This window comes from Schistocerca americana, chromosome 2, assembly GCF_021461395.2.
Source record: "Schistocerca americana isolate TAMUIC-IGC-003095 chromosome 2, iqSchAmer2.1, whole genome shotgun sequence".
NCBI lineage: Eukaryota > Metazoa > Arthropoda > Insecta > Orthoptera > Acrididae > Schistocerca > Schistocerca americana.
The window spans coordinates 687,603,638-687,615,328 of NC_060120.1; the positions used below are offsets into that span (position 1 = coordinate 687,603,638).

An 11,691-nucleotide genomic window follows, 5' to 3' on the forward strand; every position below is an offset into this window, starting at 1 on the left:
TGACCCTGGGGCGTAGCTGTGTAACAGTGGCAGGAAGAAATTGTCTTAGCGGTGTACTGCATCAGAAGCTGTTTCACAAACCCACATGCTGGACCTACCATAGCAATGGCAACTCGGCTTCCACAGCAGTAGCGACGAGGCCTTTACGGAACTGGTGACGAGGGTTTAGAAAATACCAGTAGTGCATTAATACTGATCGAATCTCTGACTAGTGACAATTTTAACCCTGCAACCTACTGGCAGATTACAACTGTGTGCCGGACCGAGACTCGAGACTCGAACTCACATCAGCGCACACTCCGCTGCAGAGTGAAAATCTCATTCTGGAAACATCCCCTAGGCTGTGGCTAAGTCATGTCTCCGCAATATCCTTTCTTTCGGGAGTGCTAGTACTACATGGTTCGCAGGAGAGCTTCTGTAAAGTTTCGGAGGTAGGAGACGAGGTACTGGTGGAAGTAAAGCTGTGAGGACGGGGCGTGAGTCGTGCTTGGGTAGCTCAGTTGGTAGAGCACTTGCCCGCGAAAGGCAAAGGTCCCGAGTTCGAGTCTCGGTCCGGGACACAGTTTTAATCTGCCAGGAAGTTTCATATCAGCGCACATTCCACTGCAGAGTGAAAATCTCATTCTGGAATGTTAACCCTGTCTGCGGACCCAAAGCCAGGCTGGCGACCCTTATAAAGATATTTTTTGTGGTCCACGATAAATGTTTCCTTGTTACTCAGTGGTGCAATAAGCCAAGTAACTCACACGTTACACATTGCTAAGAGTGCGTGGATTGCTGTTACAGCCGCTGAGTGAGACTTCATGCTAAACCATGGGATTACTGAAGGCGAGTCAAAGGAACGTTTCAAACTGGCTCTGTACCTAGTCATTTGAAAGTGGTCTGTACGGATTTCTGTTCATTCGTACTGTGCAAGCAATCATTCCTCCTGCGAACCGTACACGACTAGAACCAGAAAAGGGGGAAGTGACTATGGTACACAAAGTATCCTGTGCCACACATCTTAAGGCGGGTTGTAGAGTACAGATTTAGGTAACAGTATGCATTTAGTCTGTACTGACAGCTCACAGAAAGATGAGGGGGGGGGGGGGGGTAAGGTGCTTGACTTCACCAAATATCAGCCCAGAAGAAAATGAGCACTCCGCTTCATGGAAAGCAAACAGAGGATATTTCCGGGTCAATGAACTATAACAGTCTGTCCCAGAAGAATTCACGATGCAATGCAACGAGAACTTTTTTTTTAAAAAAAACAGCGCACTTGTTTAGGGAGGGGCAAAGAGAATTGTGTACAACTGTATATGTTTGGAACAACTGATGCAAGATAATTCTCCGACTAAATGTATCTGACCTCTGAAGTTCTAGTCGGTGCAGGTAACTTATAACGTGAGCCATTCTATTCGCACGTTGCTAGCTTTTGCCATAATAGGCCTACTTCCCGGTAGGTCTGTTTTCACCGCCTTTCATTATACTTGACTGTCGTTGACACCTCCTGGCTCGCTACCTGCATGTTCCCGTCAATAAACGACATGTTACGTGACAGAAGCGTTCCCTCTTTCAGGGGTTTTCAGAATTTGGCGATGAAGGTTTATTTCATTTAGCGTATTCCCCATTACTGGCTTTTGATACAGATCGCCATCATAATCATGTAAGTTGCAAGTGTGACTTGTAACTTCAGTTGTGGGTAAAGCAGGTGTTAGACTTCCGTTTATTGGTAGAATACTGGGGAAATGCAGTCTGTCTACAGAGGAGATTGCTTACAAATCACTCGTGCGACCGATTCTAGAGTATTGCTGAAGTGTGTGGGACCCATACCAGATAGCACTAACAGGTAATATTGAACGTATACATGGAAGGGCAGCACGAATGATCAAAGGTTTGTTCATTCCGTGGGAGAGCGTTACTGAGATACTGAACGAACTGAACCGGAAGGCTCTTGAAGATAGACGTAAACTATCCCGAGAAAGCCTATTAACAAAGTTTCAAGAACCGACTTTAGATGATTACTCTAGGAATATACTACACTCCCTACGGACCGCTCACAAAGGTATCGTGAGAATAAGATTAGAATAATTACTGCACACATAGAGGCATTCAAACAATCATCTTCCCGCACTCCAAACGTGAATAGAACAGAAAGAAATCCTAATAACTGGTACAATGGGACGTACCCTGTGCCATGCACCTCGCGATGGTTTATAGAGTATAGATGTAGACGTCATAGATTTTGTAGTTATCATTTCATGTCAAATACTTTAATTTATTCCGTATATTCTAGTATATGTATTAAATTTCTGGGGTATTTCTCTGTTTAAGAGGGTTATTCTCGTGTTTTTGTAAGTGTAAATTCAGTTAGTCTTTAGCGCAATTGTTGCTCACTGAACAGCCAGCTACGAAGCTCTTTAACGCTTCAGAGTCCATTGGTGACACATCAGGAGGGTGGCTAGTCGCCTGTCTAGGATAGTCTGCATTTATAGTTCACTTCTTCATTTAGGCTTGCTAGGATGGATAGAATGTGTGCATGCTGTCTGCGGACGCAGGAGGAACTGGCAGCAGTTCGCGAACAGCTGAACGTGCTGTTGGCCACGGTCAATCACCTTCAGGCTGCTGCCTCGGGGTGTAGCGGTGGCAGAGAATCTGGCGCCTCGAATGGTGGGACACCTCAAGCGTTACGTGTTTTGCCCACAGGCTCTGCTTCTGAGGCACTTCCTAATGGACCCGAAGCGGTGGATCCGCTCTTGCAGCAGGGTGAATGGCAGGTGGTAACGCGTTCGCGTCGCTCGAGGCAGAGGGCCTGTTTGGAGACTGGATGCCTGGCCTCGCCCGTTCTCCCTGTGAGTAGACAGGTTGCCGCTCCTTCGGCAGGGTCGGAGCAAGCACACTGAGGGGAGGGGTTTACTGGTTATGGGTGCTCCAATGTTAGGCGTATTAGGAGTCCCTTAGGCAGATAGCGTTCAGGGGTGGACAGAAGGCTAGTGTGCACTCGGTATATCTGCTGGGGGCCTCATCTGCGATGTGGAAGCGGCCTTGCCTGTGGCTATCGAGCAGGCAGGGCGCAGACGTCTGCAAGTTGTGGCTCACGTCGGTACCAAGGACGCCTGTCGCTTGAGTTCTGAGCTGACCCTCAGGTCGTACTGGCGGCTGGCGGTGAAGATTGCTTGCCTCGCGCGCGGGGTGCAAGCAGAACTTGCAATTTGCAAGTTCAAGTGTGTTCAAGTGTGGGTGAAATCTTATGGGACTTAGCTGCTAAGGTCATCAGTCCCTAAGCTTACACACTACTTAACCTAAATTATCCTAAGGACAAACACACACACCCATGCCCGAGGGAGGACTCGAACCTCCGCCGGGACCAGCCGCACAGTCCATGACTGCAGCGCCCTAGACCGCTCGGCTAATCCCGCGCGGCTGCAATTTGCAGCATCGTTCCTAGGGTTGATCAGGGTTCTTTATTTTGGAGCCCTCGTCGACTCTGTGAAGGTCTTGACTGCAGATTTCTAGACCTGCGTTATCGTATGGGGATTTGTAGGACTCCCCCTGATAGGACAGGGGTGCACTGCACAAAGGAAGCAGCTACTCGGGTGGCAGATCGCTTGCGGAGTGCACATGAGGGTTTTTTAGGTCAGACTGTTGTTTAGGGTGCTCTAATGAACACTCGCCAGTCGATTCGACGCAAGGGAAGTCAAAAGGCGTTCATAATAAAGACACTTCGACCGTCAGAATTATATCTGTATACTGTCAAAGTATTCGTAATAAAGTTTCCGAATTTGCTGCCCCGCAGGAAAGTTCTCGCGCTCAAATTATTCTTCTTCGGACCGAGAGCTGGTTGAAACTCGAATTGGGAAGTGCAGAGGTATTTAGCGAGTCGTGGTATGTATATCAGAAAGACAGATTGGAAGCCATTGGAGGGGAGTGTTCATTGCAGTTGACTAAAATATTGTCTCTAGTGAGGTCGAAGTTGAGTGTGACAGTGAAGTCATCTGATCGCGTGTAACAGGTGTAGGTGAAACCACGTTAACTGTTAGATGGTTTTACTGTCCACCCGACACCGCTGTTCCAGAGTCATTCAAAGAAAGCCTACGGTCAATAGCGCGTAAATACCGAAATCATGCAATACTAGTTGGAGGCGACTTTAACCTGCCGAGTATAGACTGGGATGTCTACGGATTCATTGCGGGGGGAGGGGGGGGGGGGGGTACAGACAGTCACGCGAAGTACTATTAAACACGTTTTCTGAAAACTGACTTGAGCAGCTAGCTCGGGAGGCCGCAAGCAATGGAAATATATTAGACCTTGCAGCTACAAACAGTCCAGACCCTATCGACAATGTCAGTAGGGAAACGGGGGTTAGCGATCATGATGTCATTATAGCAACTATGATTATGAAAGTTAATAAATCAGTCATGAAGTTTAGGACAGTGTTTCTGCTAGATAGAGCAGATAAGCAGTTATTAACATCTCACTTAGCACCACTTAGTTCCAGTAAGATGGTTGTGGAGGAATTGTGGGAAAAGTTTAAGCAGATTGTAAATCGTCGACTGGAAAGTTACGTTCCTAGTTAGTGGATAAAGGATGGAAAAGACCAACCATGGTTCAATACCGAAATTCAGCGGATGCTGAGTGAGCCGTGGTAAAAATTGCTGTTTTGAAGAGCGCGCCGCAGCGCGTAGTGTGTAGCAGTCGCCCTCCGTTTCTGGCGGTGGCGCCGCTGTGGCAATCGCAGCTTTGGTGTCTCCCTCTGGTGGGAAAGGGGGAAAGGTTGCTGTTCACGTGCATTTAAGGGGCGCTGTGAGCTCGCCAGTGGGTCAGTCTGGGGTCTGTCTCTTGTCCGCATTTGTGAGGCAGTGAGTGTCTGTCTGTCGTCCGGAGTGCTAGGATGCCTTTCGTTTGGATCAATTTTTAAAGCCGGTTAAATGAGAGTCTTTCCACTCCGCCCGTAAGAGAACTCAGCGATTGGTCGCCCGGTCGGGGTTAGTTCCTGCATCTGAGTCTGCGCGTTAGGCCGCCAGTCTGCTCGAGTTGCTCAGGCAATGGTCATTGGCGGTTGTATCGATCGGTCGGTCGATCGGTCGGTCGGTCGGTCGCGCACTGAGACACAAGATGACTTGCCCGTCTTGAGCGCCGCTGCATGTGAGGTCGCCACCTGCGTGCAGTAGGCCGCGCCGTATAGCGAGGGGTAGTGGCTTCGCGGTCGACACGAGAGCAACGGGAGTCCACCCGTGACATGGGTCTGGCCGGTGCGAGCTGCGACGCCGTGAGACGGGAGATCGGCGCGCTTTCCTGCGTCCGTTGAAGCGGCTGGCAGCGGACAGTTCGGGAGAGCGATTTGGGGGTGCTGCGCCAGGTCTTCTCCAGAAATCACAGTTTATTAGAAGTTAAGTGATCGGTGATATGTTGTTTCGTTTACTTGTTAAATTGTACTTGTTTTCTTGGTGAGGTCACCAGCCGTTTTGTTTTGGGGTCGTCCCACCATTCTTCTCCGTTTGCCCACCCGCGAGAAGGTGGTTGTTTATGAACTGGGTGGTCCGTTTTTCCCTTCTAGAGTAGGAGCGGGTTAGAGCAACCTGCGGTCCGGGTTGTTCGGTAATCTCCTTATCAATCTGCCATACCTTAGTAGCTGCTTCTGTCATGTTTGCCGGATTCGGTGTGCTAACGAATTTATTGCCTGGAGTGTAACGGCCTAATCCCTGAAATATATTTTGATCTTGTCTATCATCTTGAGAGGCGGTATCTGTGTACTGCAGAGCATGTTAACTTGTTTGGCCAACCTTGCATAATTTTATATTAGATTGCATTTCATGCGCTTTTATTTAAATGGTCATTTTAGTATATAAAGTTGCCACCCTTCCACTGTAAGACTTTTTTTAGAAGTTACAATCAAGGTGCACCTTCAGTGGCAAAGTTAATATTTTAATTTTAGAGTTTTGTAGCATTTCCATCCCTCCTACGGAGTGCGTAGTTTGTGTGCTTATGTGAATTGTTGAAACTTTTAGTTTAAAGTAATCTGGTTCAAATGGCTCTGAGCACTATGGGACTTAACTTCTGAGGTCATCAGCCCCTCAGAACTTAGAACTACTTAAACCTAACTAACCTAAGGACATCACACACATCCATGCCCGAGGCAGGATTCGAACCTGCGACCGTAGCGGTCCTGCGGCTCCAGACTGTAGCGCCTAGAACCACACGGCCACCGTGGCCGGCAAAAGTAATCTGGGGTGTTGCAGATTTGCACCAGTGTAGTCTTTCAGAGGTTGTTGTGAGCGGTCATAACTACGGCCGTGGTAAAAGGGAGAGGCAAGGTTCTCAGCCCGAAAGCTCATACAGTCAAAAATTTGTTTCTTTCTGCCTCTGAATAAATTGTAACTTGATATTTAGAGGGTGCTCTCTGATTATAATTTTAAATCTGTTTCTTTTAAGAAATGCTTTATGCACCATTAAAGGTGAATAAATTACCATTTGTTAAAAAGGAATTTGCTTATGATTTCATCAGTTACTCCCTGGCAACTACTTCCACGCTCACATAGTGTGATTAAATGTGTTAATGTTCTTGATGAATCGCTAGTAAATAAAAAAATTCTTAAGAATATTCTTTAAAAATAAATCACGGCTCACTGAGGAAGCAGAGAATTTTGCAGTCTATGTCCAAAAGGGGACTCACAAATGACTACAAGCGAGGGTTAGTAGAGATTCATGCGTCTGTGTAAAAATCTATGCGCGAAGCATACTACAACTAGCAACGCACCTTAGCATAAGATTTCACAGGGAACCAGTGAAAATTCTCGTCGTACGTAAAATCGCTAAGTGGGTCTAAGGCTTCTATTCAGTCCCTTGTTGATCAATCTAGTTTGGCATTTGAAAATAGGAAAACGAAAGCCGAAGTTTTAAATTTCACGTTCAAGAAATCGTTCATACAGGAGAACCGGACAAACATCCCGTCATTTGACCATCGGACAGATTCCCATATCGACAATATAGAAATAAGCATACCTGGCATAGAAAAACAACTGAAAGATTTGAAAACAAATAAATCACCATGTCCGGATGGAACCCCAATCCGGTTTTAAAAGAGTACACTACGGTATTGGCCCCTTACTTGCATTTATCCCGAATCTCTCACCCAGCACCAAGTCTGAAGCGACTGGAAAAAGCGCAGGTGACACCAATATATAAGAAAGGTAAAAGAACGGACCCGCAAAATTACGGATCAATATCGCTAACTTGTGTTTGCAGCAGAATTGTTGAACATACGCTCAGTTCCAATATAATAAACTTTCTTGGGGCTAAGAACCTTTTCTCCACGAGACACCATGGTTTTAGAAAGCATCGCTCGTGCGAAACTCAGCTTGCACTTTTCTCACATGATGTACTGAGAACCATGGATGAAGGACAAAAGGCAGATTCCATATTTATAGATTTCCATCTGACATGGTACCCCGTTGCAGGCTATTAACGAAGGCAGGTGCATTTGAAATAAGTTCACAGATATGTGAGTGGCTTGAAGACTTCATAAAAAATAGAGCCAGTACGCTGTCCTCGACAGCGAATATTCATCAGAGACAAGTGTGTCGTCAGGAGTGTGAGAAATGTGACAGGACCGCTATTATTCTCTGTACACATAAATGGTTTGGCGGACAGGATGGGCAGCAATATGTGGTTGTTTGCTGATGATGCCGTTGTGTACGGTAAGGTGTCGAAGTTGTTGGAAGATACAAGCCGACTTAGACAAAATTTCTAGCTGGTGTGATGAATGGCAGCTAGCCTTAAATGTGGACAAATGTAAGATAATGCGGATGAGCAGGAAGAACAAACCTGTAATGTTCGGACACGGTATTACTAGTGTCCTGCTTAATACAGTCGACACGTTTAAATATCTGGGCGTAACGTTGCAAAGCGATATGAGGTGTAACGAGCACGTGAGAACTATGGCAGGGAAGGCGTATGGTCGACTTCGGTTTATTGGAAAATCTTTAGGACAGAGAAATTCATCCGTAAAGGAGACCACATATAGGACGCTGGTGCGACCTGATCTTGATTACTGCTCGAGTGTTTGGGATTCGTATCAGGTCGGATTGAAGGAAGACATCGAAGCAATGCAGAGGCGAGCTGCTAGATTTGTTACCGGTAGGTTCGAACAACACGTAAGCTACTGGAGAAAAACCAACCGTAGTTTTTACATTATGACGTGGTACCATACCCAGAAAACTTTTATGTCGACTGACTGGCCGCGGAAGCCTACGCAATTATAATACACACACTGTACATTGTACCCTCCGCCACGCACCGTACGGCTGCTTGCGGAGTATTGATGTAGATTTGGAACGGAAATGTATCGTATGAGTTGCCAAACTGTGTTATGAAATTACGCACTTCATAATTTGAGCATTTTCCGAATTGCTTGGAATATTACGTGTGACACAATGGAACAAGTTCCTGAATAGTAACCTAACCACATGATTGTTTACTCAATTCTCGCTCTAAAGTGCTCCATAGACGGCCAATAATATTGTGCAATATCACTGAAGTTCTCTCTAGAGTGCTCAATAACATTATGGTTCGAAATTAAACACTCTGCTGGTGTGATAATTGCTCTACGTTGTTGCCAGCAGAAAAAAAAAGTGGATGAAAAATTGGTTCAAGGAGCGTCAAAGATCACTCACGAAAAGATGTTGAGAGAATCGATGTTGAACAAATCAAAGATTATTGTGTGGTAAAAGCAGTGAGGAGCACATAATACTAGGTGCAGAAAGGTGTTTGAAACTTGAAATTGATAGCTGTGCGATTTTTGGGGAAAATTTAAGTGTATATCGAAAGGATAGCCAGGTAGAAAATGAAGGTGGTGTATTTATCGCAGTAGACAAGAAACTTAGGTTCACCGAAATAGAAGCTACAGCTGCATGTGAGATTGTTTGGGCTAGACTCAGTATCAGGAATGGGCATAAAATGATAACTGGGTCCTTCAGTCGCCCATCACACTCATGATCTGATATAGCCAGAAACTTTAGAGAAAATCTCAGACCACTTCTATGTAAGTTTCCCAATCATACTGTAATATCGGTGGGAGGTTTAATCATCCAACTGGGAAAATTATAGTTTTGTTAGTGGTGTGCTTGATAAGACATACATGCGAAACGATACTAAATGCCTTCTCTGAAACCTACCTGGAAACCCCACTCATGATGGAAATATTTTGAGTCTAATGGCAACAAACAGGCCTGACGTCTTTGAGGATGTCCACGTCGAAACTGGTATCAGTGACAATGATGCGGTTGTGGCAACAATGATCACGAAAGTACAAAGGACATCTAAAACCAACAGAAAGCTATATGTGTTCAGTAAACTAGATAAGAAAATCTGTAGTGTCACATCTCATTGAGGAAGCTGAAATTTCAGCACTGGGCAGGAGTATATAGAGGAACTGTGCTCAAGTTTAAAAGAAGTTGACCATGCACTGAATAGATATGTTCTCAGTTGAACAATTCGTAATGGAAGGAACCCTCCACGATATACAGTCACTGTAAAGAAACTTCTAAGGAAACAGAGATTACTGCATAATAGGTGTAAAACAAACTGTAGGGCTAGAGATAGAGAGATGCTGAATGAAATACGCTTGGCTGTCACGAGAGCAATGTGTAATGTCTTCAATGACTACTGAGCAGAATATTGTCAAGTGATCTTTCACAGAACCCCAAGAAATTGTGGTCGTGTGTAATGGCTGTTAGTGGCACCAATGTTAGTGTCCACTCCCTAGCAAATGAGACCGGAACTGAAATTGAGGGTAGCACAGCAAAAGATGAAATGCTTAACTCCGTTTTCAAATGTTTCTTTTGAAAGGAAACCCCTTACCACTAAAAATACGAATGAAATAAGTATTAGTGTCAGTGGTGTTGAGAAATAGCTGAAATCGTTAAAACTGAACAAAGCTCTAGGTCGCTATGGAATTCCTTTCAGATTCTATACTGCATTTGCGGCTGAGTTGGCCCCTCTTCTAACCATAATCTATGATAGATCCCTCGAACAGAGAACCGTGTCCGGTTCTTGGAAAAAGGCACAGGTCACACACGTCTTCAAGAAGGGTAGTAGATGTGTTGCACAAAACTACCGTACAATACCCTTGACATTTTCTCATTCAATTTGTTGTACAGGTTTTTGTTTTAGACAGACACAGTCTGACTTTCCCGTATGTAGAAGGACGATGAGGATGTGCGATTTTAGATATGAAGTATTGCGATCTCGATGTATTATATGTGTGAGTGAATAATATAATGTTAAAGAACCGTATCAAGCATTTTATTTATCGAAGGAAGTTTAGAGAAAATTTACAGGAAGAGGATTTTCGTGATTATGACAAGCGCCGGTGTCCCCGGCGTCCTCCGCCGCCTTCAGCTTCAACAAAAATGTAAGGAAGTCAGGTGCCCAAAAGAATACCAATAAGCACAGAACATTTTAACAACGCGATCATCTACAATTATAATTTATTCAAAAAAATCTCTTTTTTTATATATTACAACTGTCGGCCTGTGTGGCAGGACTTCTGGACACCGGTAGTGAGTAAAGTTTGTTAACTATGGTTATAGCAAGAAATTTCTACGACATTGTTATGAATTATAAAAACTGATTTCCTGTATTTTCTCTTTGCATGAATCACGACGGGGAGCAAGTATTACGCAAAGGCAAAAATTGAGGAAAAAATTTTGAAAGGGATAAGAATTGGACGCAGGTTATGTAAAAATTTTTCCATAGAAAGCTGTTTTATTCGGCGCAGCAAAGGTAGGACGGCTACACAAGTTGATTGCATGGTTCCGCTTGGCAGCGCCTCTTTTGATGTAGATAGAAACCTTTGTCTCATTATTTCCTTCCTTGGGTTTTATTGGCGAAAAATGTACAGAAATTTTTCAGTGTGATACACATTGTCAGTAAATAAAGATTTGTGACACAATAGTTTGAGCATCATAATAGTCGTAAAACAGGCTCAGGCTTTGACATTACATAATTTACATTTATCAAGTGTAATAATCAGTGTACGAAATTTTTCACATTTTTGTGAAATTTCCATTTTTTACAAATTCATATAACATGACCGAAAAATATATGCCCATTGTTGATAGCGATAGCGAAAACGCAATCAGCCAAGATGGCGCAGAATTGCGAGAACGAACAATTGAAGTTCAGGCGCCATGCATGCCTACTGCCGATGGTTTAAGTAGATCAGAGATGAGTGTCGCAGGAGTGACAAATGATAGCGACGCTCCACAACAGAATAACCTTGACGACACTATGTTTACAATTGACGAGACAGTGTCACGCATCTCCCAGAGCGACATACCGCTCATGAATGAAACGTCAGAGAACGATCTAAATAAGAATCTTGACAACATGTTAAAAACACCACTTGGTCACATCACGAACTAGGGAAGTACAGCGGGCAGCAACCACAGTATTACAACTGGAGCAGTGCTATGGCAGCTACTATCTAACATAAAAGCGAAATTTGGTGATATGAAACACAATATAAACACCAATTTCAGTAGTTTGACGCAAGATATGGACACGGTAAAACAGCAGCAAAACACTGTTACACAAGATATGAACACGGTAAAACAGCAACAAAACACTGTTACACAAGATACAAATACAAGTAAGCAAGAACGAAAACAAGTATTCAAGGATTTGCAAGACACGGTCTCACGGAAATTCGGT

At 44.5% G+C, this 11,691-nt stretch overlaps 1 non-coding gene across 1 annotated transcript; it reads left to right on the forward strand.

The window, feature by feature from the left end:
• Positions 1–485: 485 nt before the first annotated feature.
• Trnas-cga lies at positions 486–560 on the forward strand. The gene has a single exon. It is a non-coding gene; the product is annotated as a tRNA-Ser (tRNA).
• Positions 561–11,691: the final 11,131 nt, after the last annotated feature.